At 31.8% G+C, this 22,253-nt stretch overlaps 1 pseudogene; it reads right to left on the bottom strand.

Annotated features, from left to right (window-relative positions):
* Positions 1 to 9,970: 9,970 nt before the first annotated feature.
* Positions 9,971 to 14,353, bottom strand: LOC117912354 (annotated as a pseudogene).
* Between the last annotated feature and the right edge of the window lie 7,900 nt (positions 14,354 to 22,253).

The following is a 22,253-nucleotide window of genomic DNA, read 5'->3' as shown; positions in this document are numbered from 1 at the left end:
GACTGGGTCAACCCAATATTTATGTGAATTTTTTTTTTTTTTTTTTTTGGATTGAAATTGGGTTAAGTTTTTTCAATTTGACCACGATTAAAGTTGAGTTTATACTAAGATTCAAGCAACCCAACTTAACTTGTACCTGATATAATATTTTTTATAATATTTATAATGCATATTATTTTATATATATAATAATATTTATTTTCTTTTAATTTTAAAAGAAAAAATATCAAACTATAATTGTATCATAGACTTTTTCATTTTTAGAAAGACAAAATATTATGTTTACTTTACTTTTCTTTTCCATCTTGAAATTTTGTCTTATTTATTATTTAAATATTGATAAATATATAAAAAAATGTTTTTAAAAGACACTAAGGTTTAATTTTGAATCATACATTGAGTACATCAAACTCAGGTTAGAAGTCAAGTTGGGTTGATTGTTTCTTAATTTGGGATTGAGTTCAGTTTAGCAATCAACTCAACCGACCAACAAGCCTAAGTTGCAGCCCTAATTGGAATAATTAGTTAATTTTCTGTCCTAAAAAAAAAAATAGTGAGTAGGTGTTTTATTAAAGTATAACCAAACAAAAAGCCTATGAAGAAGGGACCCAATATTATTCAACAATACAAACCAACCTTTTACCTTCTTAGGCAATTTTTTTCTTGACTAGAAGTAAGAGTAGGGTACATTAGTGGTGAAAACTGAAGAGTTACATACTTGAGGCCCCTTTTTATCATATATTCTATGTCAATATGAGCTAATAAGAGAGAAATCAAGAGAGAGAGAAAGACACAAAAGGAGAGAAAAATATCTACAACAAATGAAGTTTCTATGGTACATTAAGTTGTAGACCTAGCCTTTATTTCTAGTGGAATCAAGTTCAAGCAAAAATAATAACCTAAAATGGTTAAGCAGACTAATAGAATAACACCTAAGTTTAGTTGTAATATAACAACTCAACAAATTGTCTAAACTAACTAATGTAACTAGGTAGACCCCTTTAACACCCCCCCCCCCCCCCCACCCCCCTGCTTAATCTCAAAGTAGATGATTGAGCTTGCTTCCTCAATTTCCCAAATGATTTGTGTATGCATCTTTGTTAGTATATTTGCTATTTGCTTCTCTTTGGTTATGTACCTAACATCAAGTTCCTTGTTGAGAACTTTTTTTTTTTTTTGGTGAAAGTACATATCTCTATGTGTTTAGTTCTTATGAAACAAATAGTTTGAAGTTAATGATCTAGAACAACTAACATTATCACATTAGAGAACTTAACATTGACAAACAATATTCCAAGTTTTCTCTACAATTGTTGCAACCAAATAATTTTAGTTGAAGCTTGAGCTAGAGATCTGTACTCAAATTCTATGCGTGAATGAGTTATAGTCCTTTGTTTTCTTGAACCACATCAAATCAAATTATTTTCTAGTAGATACACTTGTAGACCTCCTCTCCATCCAAACTATTTACCCAATCTGCATATAAAACCCCTCTAGAAACAAATAAGAACAAGGCTCAAAATGAAGACCAAAATTGATAGTCCTAACCCTTTAAGATATCTTAAACCCTTTTGCATGCTTTTCAATGACACTTTTTGTAGCATGAAGGAACTAACTTAGCTTATTTATAATAATATAAAATAAAAAAACAAATCATCTCTTGTCATGGTGAGGAATTGTAATTCTCTAAGAGTGCTTTAGTAAAAAAATACTTATGTTTGACTTGGCCAGATATTATACCCTTTATAGTTAAAGGCTTCACTACTGCACTAAAGTCTCAAAGTAGTTAATACTAGATATTTGCTAAAAACTCTTAGTAGCCAAACCAGGCCTTCTACCTTTGAATATCCCATAAGGTTATACTTCACTCTAAAAACCCCATTTGTTCCCTACTACATGTATAGCCTCTTGACATGTCACAAATACCATGTATTGTTATTCATAAGAGCTTTGTAATCCTCAACCATTGCTTCTTTCTACTTAGGACCAAGTAAAGTTGTCTAACAAATGATGGCTCAAAAGAATCTAATTTACACACAAAAAGAAAAGAAAAAAGTATAAGCTTTTGGATTGAAAATACTAGATTTTGACTGGGTTTGCATGATGTGAATTGAAATGATAGATTTAAAAGGCAAGTAAATCTTTAAGAAGTAGTTTATTAGTAAAGAGAAAATAAATTGAAGTCAATAATCAACTAATTGTAATATAGAATTCTATAGTTTCAAAGAAAGATTTTGTGATTATGATAGTAGTAGATGAAGTAGGTAATCTAGATTGAGTAGTAGGTCAAATATTAGAAGACATGCTTGATTACTACCCAAAAAGTGCTATTTTGCGCCTTTAATTCATTATGTTTTAAGCACTTTTGGTGTAGTTTCCATTTTATTCCAATTGGCATGTTAAGGACCTAGCAATGACTTCTAATCATATTGTGGCTAGTTTTAGTGTTTTGACAGCTTTTTGGATCATTAAGACAAGCCAAGTAAAGGAGAGAAGCAAAGAGGAAAAACAGAGGAAAAAACAGTTTTGTAGCCGTGCACTGTCACTTTGGGAGGCTCTATTTTGTTCATCGTGCAAAATCACCTTTTCAAGAATCCCATATTCGGAACTGGCTCGGAATTGCTGACAAATCAATTACCTATAGTGGTATATTGCCATTCGTATAAGGAGCTCAAAATGGCAAATTTTGCACCAGCCCATGCGAGTGCGAATTTCGCACCTTGTATTGTTCATGCGACTTTGGTGCAAAATCTCCTCTGTTCTGACGACTCCACATGAGATCTTTTCTTTTGTATTTTTTGATGTAAATTCCTTTCTTATCCCTGTAATTAGCCAATCACAGGCTTTGCTTTGTAAAGACTACAAGAGGGGTGGAAATCATCTCTCGGAGGGACTTTTTTGTATATTTTTACACTGAGTGAAATTTTCCTCTGGGGGGAAAAATACAAAGCTCTCTTTGCTTTCCTTTTCTCTCTTCTATTTTCTTTTCTTGGAAGCCAAACAACTCTGAGGATGTTTTCCCAAAGGATGAGAGGCTAAACCTTTGGTTTCTTGAGTGAAGGAAGCTAGGTGAAAAGTCCATATGCAAAAGATGAAAACTGTCGTGCCTTAAATACAGGTAGTTGGAGTTCATAAATGGCTTTTAAATCTAAAGTTTTGCTTTAAATCCCTTAGAATCACTTTGAATGGCCAATACATGGTAAGCTTCAGGTCTCTGTGGATACTTATTGCTAGATCCACATAAGACCATTAGTTATCATGTATGAGCCATTGGAAAGTGGCTCAAGGTGAAGACCCATAGTGTCTAAAGCCATTAATGGAACTTGACACCATTTCTATTGACTTTTTATGGATTAAATCTTCATTGTTAAACCTATACCGGTTCGGGAAACAACCATCCTTTATGTTGTTGTCCCCAATACGAGGAGAAAAATCCGGAATTTCCCACTTTGCATTCTGAACTTGATCCTAGCAACCTTTAGCTCCGGGAGACTTTCTTTCTTCCATTTTTACCTAGTTCTATGTTAGTTTAGTTCCAAACACCACTTTCAAAACAAATTTTATTTTCTTTTAAACTTTAAGTTTTTGACAAAGGAAATCATCATATTCAATTCTAATCTTGAGTCTATCACTGGTAGAGTGAAACCCATCCCAGAGTTCGACCCTAGAGTTGCTATACTATAGTAGCTTTGCTACGCTAGTATAAGGTCATAGGATTTATAAACATTTTTTTTTATTAAAATACCCAACTGGGCACGAATCAATGCTACAAAGAATGTAAACTAGGGTTATTAGAAGAGTTAGTTACTCCATGGCTTAATGGATTGTTTGTTCAATTATTTGATGTACCAAAATCATTAGTTGTAGAGTGAAGCTAAGAAGTTGAGATTGATTGTTGAGGAATGAGCCAAAAAACTAAGGAAAACTAATTTGAAAAATTATATGATTTTGAAATATAAGGAGTGGATGCAAAGCTAGTGGAGAATGGAAAACATTCTTCTTTAAAAATGACACTTTAAAAATATAACTCGACTAAAGGAATGAATATATCAATTGTTGGATAGAGCCCTTAAAAGTATGACATGATATATCAATAATTAGAATTCATTAATATTTGGATTATGATTGATTCTCCCTTATCTATCTCATTTATGCATTATATGTGTTGAGCATCTAAGCTTAACATTAATTCTTACATTATAAATGACTTGGGTGCCTTAGGGTGCACAAAAGATCCAAGTCATCAATTCCTTATAGGTAGGTGATTTGTTCACAACTAATTCATAAACTTAGACTATCTATATCAGGTTGTCATGCCACTATCTCCTGATTTGATGAATGACTAGTCTTAGTCAGTGGGATGGATTTCTTATGGTAAGTGCACTAGTGTGTATGGTTACACATTGGATAGGACATACGATGAATCATGACTTCGGCTATTTGATAGTAATGATTCACTAAGCTGCTATATTGCATGAATTCTCAATCTTGAAAGGATTGAGCTTGTGTTGAAGTTATTAGGAGGCTTTCACCTATGAGTGAGAGCCTAAGGTGGTCATATATTCCCTACGGATTGGATCACTATTGATAGAGGTTGGTGATAACAAGTATTCTCAATAGAAACACCATGATATCTTAAGAGATTGAGATAGTGTGTGCCCTTAGGTGATCCTAAAGATGCTTTTTATTATAAAATCTATGGTCATAGTAATTCCTTAGGTGGAATTCGACATACGCTATTGTGAGTTAAAGTATGTTAGTTAATCACATGATAGGAGGATTTTTCATTCAAGGATTGAAGTCTTTAGAGGTGATATCATATACCTTGTTGGATACAAACACCATTTCATGAGGAATATGCATGTAATGGGATAGTAGGTCATGAACCTAAGTTGTATCCTATTGTAATTTCATAAGATACTAGAGTGTAATTGACTTTATAGTAGGATGTTGAGTTAACTTTAGGATTGGATTTTGAGGAACCTAGTGTTTTGCTATGGATCCCAATAGTCCTAATTCAAGCTCCTGATTCATGGTGACATGGTTTTGAGGGTGTATTTTTGGGTTTCTAATTCATATATGTGCATAAGGAAATTTTTGTTAAAATGAAAAGTTACACTATATCATATGAATGGTCTTTATGGACTAGGTTGTTTAATTAATTGGAGCTCCATAGAGCTAATTAATTAAGACCTAAGTGAGCTAGATTTCGTGAACCAATCTCATCAAGTTAGGCTCAAGTCACTTAAGTCCACAAAGAAGCCTATATAACCCTACCTAGGGTTTAGGCTTCAGTTTTATGCTTTAAAGAGAAACCCTAGCCTCCCTCTCTAAAGAGAAGACCACTCTGCTCTAATGCCCAAATCTGTGAGAGAGAGTGATTAAAAGGAAGACTGCATAATTGGCAAGGCTTGTAATTCACTCTACACAACTTCATCGGATTGTAATTGATTCGGGAAAATTTGAATCTAAGGTAAAGTATCTCTAATCTCTAGATCTAGGTTTTTATATGTCAAATGATTCCATTGTGATTAAATCTCATTAGCCCTAAGAATATATTACATGCATCCTTAGAAGATCCAAGGCTAGGAATGGAGATATCCAGGTTTCCTTACAACTAGTATCAGAGCCTTGGGTTAGGATTTAGCATGTTAGAAATATTCTAGAGTGTGCTAACTCTATTTCATAGGGTTATTTTATTCATCCCATAACCCTAAGGATGAATGTATGAGACATTTTTATTTGTTCAATTGAACATGGATGGATGTAGTTTACTTGCTTTCTTGATCTTTGGATTGAGTTGTACACCTCATAAGGGGTATAGGATTTTTATTTCAATGTAATTTTTTTTAATATATGGTTGCAATCTCCATTATAGGAGCATAAGATTTTTTATTGTTGTGAAATTTTCATTTTTTTTTTTTTTTTTTTATCCATCTATTCTAACCTAAGAGAAAAGAAGAGATGGGTCTTGAAGCTTTTTTGAGATCCATAGTAGCATAGTAACTTTGACTCAAAATTGGCGGCTATCTCCATGAGTTCATGGGGTAAGCCATATATGGTTTTCAAGCTTAAGAAGTAAGGAATCCAACATTTCAAATGGTTCAAAAATTGGAGTTGAAATGAGGGAGATGACTAATTGAAGTAAGGTTGTGTAAAAGGCCATGTTACTTCGAGTTTGAGTTTGGGCCAAGTTCCTTTTGGTAGTTTGGGCCAATTTTAGGCCTCTTGTTGGGCTTAATATTTGGCAATATTCTTCTATGATTTTTTGGCTTGTTTCAGATGTTTGATTCTGAAAAGGAAACTACCAAAATAACTCACTATAGAATCCCTTGGCCATAGGATTTATTTTTATTTTTATTTCCATGTTTATGTTTTATGCTTTTTATGTAATTTTTATATATGATATATATGTGTTACATAGAATGGAAATTTTAGTAATTTTTAATGAAAAAAAAAATTTCTTGAAAATTGGATTTTAAAAAATATTATTTATTGAATTTTAGAATGGAAGTGAGATTCCTAGTGTAAAAAACACAAAAATTTACTCTAAGAGGACTCCAAATAGGTCGTGTACTTAGCTATGGATGCATATTCTTATGTGAAAGCTCAAAAACAACAATGTAGTCTAATTGGATGTATCCATCTCTATTTGCATTTTCTATTAAATTATCAAGATAGTGTATGCTATATATTCAAGTTACCATCAAATATTTGGTTAATATTTGAATATCTATCTTCATATATTTTATCCCTTGATTATTACCTACTAACTTGATGGGTGTAAGGCACCTTGCTAAGTAATGTGAAAATGCCCATTTGTCGTTTCTCCTTAAAATTCTTATATGTAGATATTATTCCTAAGGATTCACAAGTGGATCAGATAAGGTTTTAGAATAATGTCCAAAGAGGATTAAGAGCTATTTAGAAATATTAGTGTTCGCTGATGATAAAATTTTGGACATTTATCAATGTGAGGAATCTAATTATATATAATTTAATTAATTATAGTTTGCTTAGTTTTGAACAAATTGTAGGAACATTTGATTTAGAAATGGTTGTTGGGACTTGGATGATTATCTTAGATAAACAAATAATTGGATATTAATAATACTTATGAGCTAGTAACAAAAAAAAAAAAAAAAAAATCATTTAAGATTGAAATTTTTTAGTTTTGCGAATTTTATTTAAAATTACAATTTGATTTCCTCGATGATTTAAAAAAAAAAATTAAGAAAGAATAAATATACGCGTTGACTACCATGCTAGCTTGGTTCGGAGTAACCCTTCATGTTAAAGCTTTAATTTGGGATCCAATTTTGGTTCACACAAAATTCAGGTCGTGACGATATAAATGATATTTCTTTAGTTACTTGAAGTTCCTAATCACCCAGAATTTACATTAGTGGTTTTTATTATATCACATCTATACCGTGGTGAAGTTGCATGCATGAATATAATAATTAAGGATATTGCTGATGATTTTGAGTTGTTTGCGGATTTTTCTTTTTGACTTATTTTGGATATTATATTTGTCTAGTTATTTCTTCTATTTGGACAGACTAAAATTACTCATGAAACTTAAAATTTAGTGTTTAATAGAGTTAAATATTAAATATTTTAATTTTATTTAATATATTATTTATATCAAGTATTATAAAATAAAGAAAAGGGAGAATCATGTTATTACGTGCTATCTCAAAAAAAATTAAATTTTTTAAAACTTTGACTTTTTACTTTTAAGGTTCATTTATTTAGGGGAAAATAACCCTCAAAATATGTACTTCAATAATAAAAAATCATTCACATACCAAAACTACCCTCTAACCCTTATCATCCAACCGTCAATTGTCACCAATTTTTCTTTTTTTCTTTTTTCCCTTTTTCTTCTTTTTCTGTTTGTATTTTTTTTTTTTTTTTTTTTGGTACTTTTAATCTTTTACATCACAAGTCAAAAAACTCATCATCCATTATGATTAATATTTTATTAAAAAAAATAACATGTGGCAACATACCATGCCACATGATTTTTCTTTCTTTTTTTCCTCCATAATACTTCCACATTTTTATTTTTTTTTTAATATGTTGGCTTCATAAAAAATTTTAAATTTCAAAATTTTTCATAATTTCATATTTATTGATTTTAATTATTATGAACATTTTAAACATAAAATAATAATATATAATAAATCATTAATGAGAACACATTTAATATAAAAATAAAATCCATAAGAACATATTTGGAGATTTAGGACAAGATTTTTTTATATCCCTAAAACACAAGATTTTTTATTTTATAAATTTTATTACATTGTCATAATTTTATTGTTTGTATTTTTTAATGTATTAAAATTTTCATATAAAAATCAGTATTGATGATTATGGTTTTAATTTTTTGCTTGTAGATCTAGCCTATGTTTAAACTTTTTTTTTGGTTAACATGTTTGATATTTTTAATTAAAAAAAATAAAAACTTGGTTGTGGTTTTAACTTTCAACATTTTGCCTTTTAAAATTTAAAATTATTTATTTATATAATATATATATATATATATATATATATATATATATATTCATTAAAAATGTATTTAATCATTTATATTATTTTATCTTAATTTTCTTAAAAATTAAAATTTTTGCATAGTGAAGTTACTCCTCCATCAACATAACCCATCAAAAAAAGAATATCACACTTTTCTGTAAAATAAATAAATAAATAAATAAAAAGAAGGAAAAAAAATACTATTATTTTATAAAAAACAACACTAAAATATATTAATAGTACCACTGTAATGACAATGATATACCACTCTTATTTGATTTTCTAGAAAAAAAAAATGATATCACTATTTCATGAAAAAAAGTAAGTGTACTAAATTTACTACCGTAATGAGAAGGATATATCATTGTTCTTTGGTTTATGGTAAGATATGCAAAAATTTTAATTTTTAATAAAATTAAAAGAAAATTAATATAAATGATTAAATACAAATTCTTTATGAAAAATATATTTTTTTTTATTTTATAAAATAAAAAATTTAAAATTTTAACAAATCGAAATGGTAGAACCACAACCAAGTTTTTGTCTTTTTTAATTAAAAATATTAAACATTTTAATCAAGAAAAAAGTTAGAACCACAGCGAATTTACATACCTATAAATAAAAAGTTAAATTTATTTGTTATGTATTTATTTTTATATTAATTTTTTCTCATTAATGATGTATTCTTCTTATAATTATTATTATTTTATATTTAAAATATTCATAAATAATTAAAATAAAAAAAATGAAAGAGTGAAAAAAAATGAAATTAAAAATATTTTATGAAAATTTGTAACTAACATATTAAAAAAAAAAGAAGTCAAAAGGTAAAATGAAGAAAAAGGGAAAAAAAACAAAAATAATTTTGCATATTGATCTCCACATGTCAAGCTTAAAAACATTGCTAAGCATGATTGAAAAAAAAATCACGTGACAGTTGATTGCCACATGTAGATTTTTATTTTTTTTAAATTATAATTATTAGTTTTTTCAATTGTTATGTCAATTTAAAAAAAGAAAAGAAAAAAAGTGTGGTACGGTAGCCACAAAAGAGAGAAAAAGTGAAAGATAATTTTGAAATTTTGTTTGTATTATTATTGAAGTGCATGCTTACAAACTTAATTTTTAAAAATTCTTAAAAAATCTACATTTTTTTTGTTAGCAAAATGACTTCCTCTCAAAGAAAACTATCAAATTACTTTTAATATTAAAAAAATCAAATATTTTAATTTTTTTTTCTATTTAGTAAAAAAGATAGAAAATAAGTATTAAGTTAATAGAAAAAAAAAAATATTCCATCTGAAATCTAAAGCAATCTAAAGCAAGTTGGTTTCAGTAAAAATTAAAAAAAAAAAACACCACCTAATTCAATTAATTTGAAGGATTACCACCATATTTTTCTGAACTATTTCATGGTTTAAAGACTATCTTGAAGCAAAGTTACAAGATACTAATAAATAATTATTAGGCCACGAGGGAGCGCCAATAAGACAATGCACGATTTAACAATAATTGAGTAATTTAGATTACACATTCTGATATCTTGTACAGACAGAAGCTGGAATCTCTTGGCTTCAGTTATTACAACACACCAATCATGTTCTTTAATAACATAACAGAAACTGAACTTTTAATGGCTGCTCTTGTGTTTCAATCTTCAAACTCCAAATAATCTGAAAGTAAGTGAAGATCATCAGAGATCATTTTTAACTTGGCTGAATGCAGAAGCAGGATAATCTGTTAACTGGGATTTTGGTTTTACCTTCCCAGTCGAGACTGTGAGCGCCTGGTGGTGGTGCTGCAATAAACGAAATATGTAGATTAGATGGTAGGCAAGCTTTACAAACTAGAAGATCAATATACATGATGATCAATTTTTGAAGTACGTATAAGAAGCTTGAAGATATAATTAGTTTAATTTTGTTAGAACAAGAGGTATTAATTTGTGGGATAGGTGACATGCCTCTGTGTAGGGGGTACTTTGGTTATGGCCCTCGACACTGGTGGCTGAACTTCACTAGCCGGTATGGGTATATTCTTCACCTGTAATAGAGCCATATGAGAATGACAGCAATTCCCTAGAAACTGATCATAATAATGAAAGTGGGCAATTCGTAAGGCCATAAGAATACCAAGTTCCTAAATTGGAGAGTGTAGAACATGTGAATGTATTTTTGCTTTGCTTGCTTGTGTTCCGTGTTCAACTGCCTCCAGAAGCTAAAAACGCACCCCATATTCAACACCTTGTTTGCATAGATTTTCCATGTGTAGCTTTACCCAAAAAAATAAAACCCAGCAAGAAACTAAGTTATAGAGTTCAGAGAAGAAACAAAGAATCAAAGGGTGAATATAGAAGGGTTTTAGTTTATTTGATTACCACTCGTTTATGCGTTGTAGACCTGCTTTGGAGATCTTGTTCCAATGGTCCGAATCATCCTTACACTTCTCAAAGAAATCAGCAATCTTGTTGCTCGATTCATCTCCAATGTTGGGGTCAATATGGAAGCCTGAGACCCCATCAACAATAATTTCGGCTGGGCCTCCTTGATTTGTAGCAAAGGTGGGCAATCCACAGTTCATTGCCTCTATGACGGTTAGACCAAATGCCTCATATATAGCAGGCTGGACAAAAGCTCCTTTCGTGTCAGCTATGCAGCGGTAGAGCTCGCCGTTACGCCTTCTGTCATTCTGTGCTGCTATCCATCTGATCTGACCCTTAAGTTGGTATTTTTCTATCAGCGTATGCATCTTTTTTATTTCAGCCATTTCTTCTCTATCTTTTGATTTGGATGGATCAAAGAAACCTGCGACAATAACAAGATTAACCAAACTTCTCAGCCTCTTGTTCTTCCCGAACCACTCAGTTAACCCCGTAATGTTCTTCACTATGTCCAGCCTTGCCATTGAGAAGATGATAGGTTTCTTTCTGTCTGCTAGAAATCCACTGTTTTTCAAGGTTCAGACCAGATGTTAGTAATTCAGACATAAAATTCCAAACTGCAAGGTAATTATAAATATATAATTGAACAAATGATTTCCCTTCAAAACCTACATATGCTCATTGTTATCTTGTTTGCTATAAGTAGTTCTTCAATTGCGGGTTGGAATGACGTGAGTCGCTTGTGTCTCTCCATGTAAGGGAAATAGACAGACTGGTCGGCCCAGGGGCAGCGATGTTGAATTTGGGATCAAAGAGATTGATGCCTGAAACAACTCTACACAGCCCTGGAAGAGTAAATGAAGTGTGGCTTTCATACTGTCCAGGTCTATCTTTGCTGCAAACACATTAGCAGTGAAATTATCAATACAGTGTTATCTTATAGTAAGGTGGGAACCCTTTGAGATAAGGAGAACCAACACTCTGATATCGAAGACATAGCAAATGTCTGTCAGTTGACCAGCCTTTTCAATGTTTATAAGCAGTAATGTATAGGCATCAGATAAATTTAGTTAGTATTCTGACCTTCCAGCAATTTCCTGGTATGTGCTTGTGATAATGAAATCTGCTGCATTCATTGAAATTGTATCAGCTGTAAATTGGCATGAGAAATGATATTTGGGCTCTAATTCCTTCCATTTGACATCCGAATCTTCGTACTTAGTCTTCTCTAAGGCATGTGCAATAGTTCCCTAGTTTCAGGGCATTTTAGATTAGTAAGTAGCTAGCAAGAAGACAGTTTATATTAGTAGCAACTATCTACCACTAATGAGTAAAAACACCTGAGTTATCCCCAAGTTTAGCACCATGAGAGATGCCACCAAATTCCCATCAGTGTAGTTTCCAATGATAAGGTCTGGTTCCCTTCCATGTGCTCAATGATCTTGGCTTGGCATCCTAGATATCAAAAGAGACACAAATAATCAAGGAAAGAAAAACTCAAACCAAGAAAAGCTAATAGTGGTAGATTTCGGAAGATTGAACTCAACCATGGATGTGATGATACTTGCCTGTGTAAACCTCTCAAGGTAAGGATAAATATCAAACCGAGAAACCCATTGGTTGAGTATTCCTTTCTCTGTCTAAATGGGATCCGGAGAATAGTAGAGTGCTTGGTATTGTCGATAGGTTCCCACTCCTGGTTGCACTTAGTACCCCGGGCGTCAGGTATGAGTCGTGTGACCTGTTTCAGTCAACAACGCAATGGCTATTCCTTAAGCCTTCCTGCTATTAAATAACAGAGCATTTTTTGTCATGATACTTACCACAAGAATCTGAGGCTTCACATTAAGCCCTTGCAGCTTTATTCTGAGGAGCATTCCTCTTCCAATGCTCTAACTTGATCCAGAATGTAAACTACCTGTTTTGTTCAGAATAACACGAGAAATTTATGTTTGGCCATGGTCCCATGCAAACCAATAGGTTTCCTATTCACTATTTGATGGAAATTTGTACCTGCCCACCGGTATCAGGCAGACCAAGGACATCTGACTGACCAAAGTAGCCATGAGGAGAGAATATCACAACATTGAATATAGTTGGCAGCCTGCTCAAAAACTTTTCCATATTCATTGGATCGGGTGCTTCAAGTGCCTCTGAAAGTGATCTCATAGTCTCCTTCACTCGTTCTGCTGTATTGCCCCATCCCTTCTCGAAGCCCCACTCCTTAAATCTGTGGAGGATTCAGCATCAGATAACAAATTTCTGTGCTATAGTTTTGCAGTGAAACATGAGAAGTAGATGCACCTTAGCTCAAAGCTTGGATACGGCGTGTCTTTTGGAAGTGCAGAGACGAAAACTTCAGCCACTATTAGTGCCATCTGGAGCTTTGTGGGGGTGTTGAGGGTATTAGTTATCATAAGTTTCTGCAAAATTAGAATCCCAAACAAAAACCCATTAGTTCATTTCTTCTATTTGCATTAAAGTCTGCTCTGGGATCCATACTTCTCCTTGATGATTTAGTGATAGCAAATAATCCACCAGAGGTTGTGCACTTTGCGAGTTCCCATTCAGCTTTGAAGTCATAAACTTGGAAACAAGACTAACTCCATTTCCAATGGAAGATGACAGAGTCAAGCGAAGCATAGGAAAGTCAAATGCCGAGAAATTCAATTCCAATGCATTGTCATCTTTTGCCCTGCGATTTCAGACAATGTTATCATTCTAATTTTTGAGATAATATTTGGGATGAGGTTAATTTTTGGGTTTCATACAACGATGAGAAGGAAAAAGGAGACATGTTCCATAATTAAGACGAAGAAAGGGCATACCAGTTCTCATCAAAGACCATTTCTTTGAATTTCAGATAGTCTGCTGCTGTAATGGCCTCCACTGAAAGATCATCGGAGCTCACCTTAACATACTCCCAAAACCCAGGATTTGATCTTATGGAAAAGATAACATGCGGAGGAATAGCCACAGCCTCCTGCAGATACATTTCAGATTAAAATCTTTGGAATTTAGCAATGAGCTTGTACTCATAATCCTGATGAATTGCTCAAAAACAAATATGGGAAATGAGAGTGCAGAAATTTTTACCTGAGTGGAACACAAGATGAAGCCAAGCACACCCTCCAAGACCTGGGCTCTTTCATTCTTGTCATCTATCACAGCCTCCATTCATCCATCAAATGGTTGAGTTCATCAACCTTTTCCCCTTTCCAATGTACCTCGCAAAGCACCTCTTCATGTGGTACCGGCTTTGCCTTAAGGCGTCAGGCATGTTTTCAGCCATTGAGTCAGCTCTCTTCAAGGTCGGTTTAGAAGCCATTTGAACCAACAAAAGTTCAAAACAATGAAGGTGAAGTTCTGACTGAACACTTGGAAATGGATGCCGGTTGTGTTTGTCAAGTCAGATGGTTCCGAATTATATATGGCAGGACTTTGATGCGCATGTTTAATAGTTTATACTGGCAGCTTTCCTTTTGGTTTCTTCAAGTTATTGTCTTTGAAAATTGTCCCCCCAAAAGAAGGGTGTAGGGATAGAAGAAAGAACATTCTTTTTACATAGGAAAGATAAAGAAAAGAATACAGAAGCCAGAAAATTCCAGTGAGAAGCAAAGCTAACCTGGGATGGAATCATTCTTTTCTTCTTTTCTTTGACATTGTATATATACTGCTTAAAAACTTTCTTTTGGCAATTCAGGTGCTTTGGAGTATATATATATTTTTTTCGGGCGTAGTATAAAGTCTATGAACATCCGAACCTGAACTGCGCATGCCCTTTTTGTAGCTCTATAGGTTGCTATATTACCAAACTAAGCTGGGTTCTAACCAGTTTGAGAAATTCATTACTTCACTAAGAAGCAATTTTTTGGTCCTATATCTCCGAATCCGCACGAATGAAAATGTTTCCGTTAGAAAATTGTAAGTAGATAATTCGATAGTGAAGACTATTTGGATCTTGGAAAGTTGTAAGTAAATTATTGGATAATGAAGACTATTTAGTTCCTGATGAAATCATCATCATCATGGATATGATCGAACTAATCCATATACACGAGACGACTTAATTTATGATTCAAATGCTCCTTTTTTTGTTTTCACTCGGGGCATGGTTGAACAATATTACATGTTTTATTTTGTGGAATTACTGAGTTTTAATGGATTTGCAAGTGATTTAGTGGTTAGAAAATCATAAACAAATTAGAGGTTTGGAAATTACTTGAAAATTATTTTTAAAAATTTAGAAGATTAAGAATGGATTTGATAGTAATTTTAGGAAGTATTTCTAATATTTTTAACACTTGAAATTTTTTATCTTTCAAGCATACAAAAAACTAAAAACACTTCCTAAAATCACTACCAAATGCACTCTAAGTGAAGTGGTGTTGTTCTTTTATTTAATTATAAATAGAACTTTAATATGTTAAGTATTATGTTGTTTATTTTTTTAATATTTTATTTTTATTAAACATTAAAAAGTAAAGAAAAACCAACATATTACTTTTTTTATTTAGAAAAAGTAAAATATTTTGGTTTTTTTCTATTCAATAAAAAGTTTATAATAAATCATTAAATAATATAAAAACAAATGACCTAAAGTCTAAAAGCAATTTACTTTTAGCAAAAAGTTAAAAAACAAAATCCTATGACTCCTCGAAAATTACTTTATAAATAAGTGATTGCTCCAAAAATCACTTTTCAAAAATATTATAAAATCACTATTAAACGGACTTTAAGAATTTGTTTCAGAGTGATAATAGAGAGTATTTATAGTTTCAAATGTGTTTTTGAAAAAAAGTTGGGTATTTAATAAAATTTAAGAAACATTTTTAAAAATCTGAAATATCACTTATAGTATTGAAAAATTATGTATAGTGTTTTATAAATAAACATTGATAGATGATTTTCCTATAAATACTTTTAGATAAAACATGTTCACTAAAAATACTTCGAATATAGTGTCAAATACACTCTAAATAAAATACATATATAACAATATTTGTTACCAAAAATAAAATAAATACATCCAAGATAAAAATAAAAATAAAATCCAAATAAATGCAAAATTTTTGTTTTAGGTAGCTTTTTGTTTATTTTCTTAAAGTTTTCCATATATCCTTTATCAATTTGTCCTTTGTCTCGCCATTTATAGCAAGATAAATCTCTACAACGACGGTTTAAAAAATTGTGTTATGTGGCATATCAAATCCTTACTAGGAATGGCAACGGGGCGGGTTCGGGATGGGTCGCCCCCATCCCAACCTCGCCCCGTTTATTAAAAATAATTCCCATCCTGTCCCACTTAAAAAATTGAATGGGGTAGGTATGGGAAATTCCCATACCCGTCCCGCCCCATTTAGCTTTTTTTTTTTTTTAATTTAAAATTACTTTTAAATTTTTTTAATTACATTAAAATAAATATATTTTATAAATAATAAAATTATTATATTTTTTATAACTTATTTTATTAAATTTTTTATTATTATCTATATATTAAAAATAGTAAAATAAAATTTTAAATTAAGTTAATTTTAAAATTTAAATTTAATTTAATTTTAAAATTGATTTTATATGTAAACGGGGCGGGGCGGGATAGGGCAATACCCAAACCCACCCTAGGTTCAAAAAAAATCCTATACCCGTTTATTAAATTTAAACACGCCATTAGGGGTGGGGCGGGTACCCGAAAAAACCGGCCCCATTACCATCCCTAATCCCTACGTTGTATCATTACAAACATCTCTCAATTTTAGCTATAGAAAATCCCTAGCCTTCTTGTCCATTTTAACTAGAGTGGCTTGTAGGTAAAGTATTAAGCTTTCCCTGGATTTAAGAGGGCAGTTGTCTTATACCTTAACTAAATGCTTTATATTTAAGGCATTATGTAGGGATATGCAGATCCGCCGTCACATGGCACCACTACAAGAGCAGCATGATACAACCATCCAGCGACAGCTACAACACCATCAAAGGGCCTATCACGCCGCTACATAATAAATGCGACAAGACTACTATTATCATCATACTAAAGCACGAGTCGATGAGGTTGTAGGGAACGACCACTACTAAAGCAATACGGCCCAAAACAAGATAAAAAGAATGTCATCGTAATGGACCGACCCCTGATTAACCATGAAACTATCAAACCATTAAAGCCCATATCGTAATCATTGTAGAAAAGATTAAAACCTTAAACAAGAGCATAATTGAGCCATTTAAGGCACCATATAACCGAAGCCATCATTTCTATCCTTGCATTTTAATTCTAATTCTATCCACAACAAACTTGATAATTGTTTCTCCTCTTTCTATCCACAACAAACTTGATCGTCGAAGAGGGATGGATCTAATCGGACCCACCCCTACTTTTCCAATTAAATACCAACAAATGCGCCTTCAAGTTCTCTAGTAAATTCTTAACCTACGTTTTTATGGGATAAGATAAATACAATAGATATATATATATATATATATATATATATATATATATCCTGATATATCACATTCCATTATATATGTAATAATTTTCAATGGAATATGATATTTTTGAATGTAAATATTTCATGAACATAATATTTTAAGGTAACATATCTAATGAGTTATATTATTTTATTTTATGTTTATATTTAATTTATGAAATAAATAAAAATAAAAATATAAAATATATATTATTTTTAATGTTTAAAATAAAAATTATATCGCATTCCAATATTTTCTATTTTAAAAACTAAATTTATCTTATATTTAACAATTATCATGACTAAAATATTTAAATGTTTTAAATAAATTTTTTTATATTATGTTATTCAATATATAAAAATAATTTATATATCATATATTAACATTATTTTATAAATATTTTTTTAGTTTTTTTTTAACCATAAATTTATTTTATAATAAAAAAATATTTTTCAAAATGATTATATAAAAAAATAAAAAATTGATAAAATAATAAATTTATGATATATGGGATATTCATAACTCATATTTTAGCATGTGATTAGCATATCCCATGTAGAAGGGATAAATAAAAAAAATAAAAAGGATTAATAATATATCTCACCACTTATGTTATCCAATGTTTGATTGAACATATGATAAAATAAGTGGTGAGATGACTAATCCTATCTTAAGACTAATCAAACATGAGATATGATATAATATCTTCTCTTTTATCCTATCTCATGTCATATCTGGCTCACCAAATATGACCTTAGAATTTTAAGTGTTGGGAACATATCTCAAATTCCTATTTAGAATATACTTCCTTTTTTTTTTGTAAAAGGAATATTATATAGAATATTTTTTAATTTGATAAGCGATTATAATTAGATTTCTTATTAAAAAAAAAAGCTAATAAGAATATCTTTATAATATTTTAGGTTATGAGGAAAAAAAATATTTATGAGAGAGAGATGAAATAGCGATGTAAGGAATAGCGAGAAACACCTAGTGTAGCAAAAGGATTCATGGTTTAGGGTGAAGATACAAAGGGACCCACTAATTATATCTAATTTTTTTCCTTTATAATATTTTTTATCATATAATAGAATGTTATCTCTCATCCATGGAGGTAGACATGAGTAGCCGAATCATGTTAAAACCTCGTGTATCTTTTGTATGGTTTACTTTATTTTTGTGTTCTAATATATTTGCATTAATGCTCTTGTTTGCACAACAAGTAGTATTTGAGCTTCCGCATACTCAACATCTAATATTGTAGCAAGGAATAGAACATGACCTAGAAATGATTAAAGCCATCCTCTAAATGATGTCCCCAACCATAACCAAGGTAATGCAAAAATTTCTATGATGCCTCATAACCTTGGGGTCATTAATTGTCAAAGCCAGAGACAAGTGTCGACCCTTTCTAACCTTATTGAAAAACAAATGAGTGCATGGGTGGAATAGCGCATGCGAAGATGCCTTTTTGAAACTCACAATATGTAACAAAATCCCTAATATTGGTCATCTTAGTAGAAGGTAACACCTTATAGTTATACTTAGCACTCTCGCCTAATGTGGTCAACATTGTCCTAGTCAAAAGAGAACAGAGGGGAGTGTAATAGCAAGTTTACTACATGAGTAAAGCCCTACTTGGCATAGAGACCCACTATGCTCTTGTTGAGTTAGCCTCTCTCTCCCTAAAAGTGTCTGCAACAAAAAGTTAAAAGCATACTCTCAAGCACATACAATAAAAATAGTGACAAGATGGCTTCTCTAAATGATCTTTGCTAAACTTGATCTCTCTAGGCAAATGGTCAAGTGGTCAATTGAACTTAGTGAATTCGACATCAATTACAAACCACTTCTAGCTCGCAAGGCTTAAGTTGTGGCAAACTTCTTGATAAATTTCACTAGTGAACCTTGTCCAAGCAAAAACTAAGATATAAGCAGGGAACCTTGGAAACTTTATGTAGACAACTCCTCAACCAATGTAGTCTTTGGAATCGACATGTGCCTAATGTCCCTAAAAAGTGATTAAAATAAAACAAGATATCCAAATATGATTTAAAGCCTCTAACAATGAATCAAAGAACAAAGTAATACTACCAAGCCTCAATTTAATATCAAGTGTGGGCATACCCACACTTCGCATCTGTAAGAATTCTTAGCTTATGATAAGACAAATTATAAGGACCTTCAAAGCATAAGGACCAACCATGGAAAGTACTTGGAGAAGGTTTAGGAAACAATATAGTGGTTTCATGACATCACTATAACATAGGTTCCTTGAGCTCTCAAACCAGAATCAAATTCCTTAGCCATTGTTACCTCTAGAGGAACCATCCTTTATTAGATCCCTTTGGGACAATTAATAGACATGTCAAGCATAAAAGAACATGTACACGTCAATACCATTCAAAGTAGGTGTCTATAATGGATGGAGCCCTAAGTCCTCCATTTGCAAAACAGGACTACATTAAAATGTGAAAATGATGCATAGAGCTTACAAAGAGAAAAGGCATGGTATAAACTCATAAATTGAGAACTATGTCAACTATCCTTAACAAGACCTTACTTTCAACACCTCAACAAAGAAAAATTAGAATATGCCTAAACAGGGATCCATGAGGGGATCTGTGGAGCACACACAAGGAGGAAAAACCACAGAACACTAAGCCTTGACATAAAGATACTTCTTGTCTAGCATGAGAATGGATTCCTAAGCAAATGCTAAAAAAAGGAGACAAATGTCAATGGCTCACCCTCATACTACAAAAAGTTCTAAAGAAATAAGTCAACCTTGGTCATGCCATGGATCTTCAACCCATGGGGATTAGATATAATCATTCCTTTACCATTGGAACAAATGCAAAAAAGGTAAATATTAGTAGCCATTAACTATTATAAGAAGTGGGTCGAAGTGGAAGCATACATACAAATCAAAGGAAAAGATGTACAAAACTTTGTACTTTAAAACATCATTTATAGATTTAGAATACCTTGAACGATAATCATCGACAATGGAACCTAGTTTGATTGTAAAGAGTTTAAAACCCAATGAAAAGAGCTCAAAATTGTCAATATCCCAGGCATCCACAAAGTAATGGTTATGTAGAAGCAATCAATAAAACCATATTAAACTATTTAATGAAAAGGCTTAACAAAGCCAAAGGGAAGTGAGAGGTTGAACTCCTAATTGTTCTATTGGTCATCAAATGACCAAAAGGGAATCAACTAGAAAAATGTCATTCGCTCTAACATACGACATAGAAGTCATCATTCTCATCAAGATTGGAACATCAACCCTTAGACAACATGCTAACCTAATCGCAACCAAGGCCTAAACCTTAACCTTCTTGAAGTAAGGAGAAAAGTATCAGCCTTAAGAGTTGGATACTATCTACAATGTATAGTAGCCTTATACACAACAAGAAGGCACCATGAAGGTAGTTCCAAGAAAGGAAATTAATATTATGAAGAGTCTTTGACAATATGTGAGACCCAACAAAAGGAAAATTATCACCTAAATGGGAAAGACCATATAAAGTAAAAATTGTCCAAAAACAAGGATTATACCAGATTAAACATTTACATGGAAAAAATATCCCTTGCCTTGACACATGTGTAACATGAGAAAGTATTATTAATAAAAAGGATAACAAATTCTTCAAAAGATCTAGGTCCCACACAGGAAATCACCTAAGGGACAATAGTTTCCCAAATCAAGTATCTCATTAGGAAGACCATTAATAAGTGGCCCTAATGGCCTACATCCCATGCAAGCAATCGCCTAAAGGATAATAGTTGTCCAAGTTAAACATCTTTTGGGAAAATATAAACTATATAAAAACTAAATAACTTAGAAAAAAAACACCTTGAAAAGCATAACCAATTTTAAAGAACAAAATCAATTGAAAAATATCATTAGCAAAAAGAAAATTACACCCCTTGCTAGGCATCTCCCTCTCCTTCACCACCTTCCTCATCCTCCTTAACCTCCTTGCCTTCCTTAATTTCCTTCAATCTAGCCTCCTAAGTATTGATCTAATTTTCTAACTTGGCTAATCACACTTGTTGTACAAAGGAAACAATCGAGTTACAAAAACCAAAGAAACCTCAGAACAAGCAACAATGACCTCAATAGTCAAAGATTTGATAATAAATGTCTTATTAATAGCCTCTTAAGACTTCCTCTTTAGATATACCTTTAAATCATCGATCTTTGAATCACAATGAAGAATGTCTTCCTTCAAACCAAAAAAATAAGAATAGTCAAATGAAAGTTTAGCCTTAAGATTGACAACTTGGTTGCCCAACTTCTTAGCCCACTCCTATTCATTATAGAAACCTTGTCACATGGAAAACAAAGGAGACTCAATTGCAACAAGCTCCTCTCCACTCTCTTGAAAGGATGTTTCCTTACTCTCAAGTCTCTTTCCATGAGTGTAGTCGTTGAGTCAACTAAAAAACAAGCTAAGTTCTCTCAAATCAAAGTTTGCAAAATTGCTTAACCTTTACTTTAAGACTTAATACAACCATCTTATCTTGGTTGGCATGATTCATGCACTAGAGGTAATTATGCAAGCCTCTGTGTGTGTGTGTGTGTGTGTGTGTGTGTGTGTGTGTGTGTGTGTGTGTGTGTGTGTGTGTACTTACAATCTTAATAGTGAATTTCAAAGGTTGATAATCTAGATGTTTAAATATCATGCTAGCAACTTAACACTTTCCAACTGAAGGCTCCTTCTCTCAAGTCATATGAGAATCAAGCCTATTAACTTGAGTACAAAAATAAGTCCCACAATCCTCTAAAGGAGTGGTAAGAGTGACAACCCTTATCCTTAAAGTTGTTTACTCATTAACCTAGTGATACTCTTCTTCATTA

Source organism: Vitis riparia, chromosome 4, assembly GCF_004353265.1.
Source record: "Vitis riparia cultivar Riparia Gloire de Montpellier isolate 1030 chromosome 4, EGFV_Vit.rip_1.0, whole genome shotgun sequence".
Classification (NCBI taxonomy): domain Eukaryota; kingdom Viridiplantae; phylum Streptophyta; class Magnoliopsida; order Vitales; family Vitaceae; genus Vitis; species Vitis riparia.
Note: the sequence above shows the minus strand (reverse complement) of the source record. Positions and strands in the feature narration are given on the sequence as shown.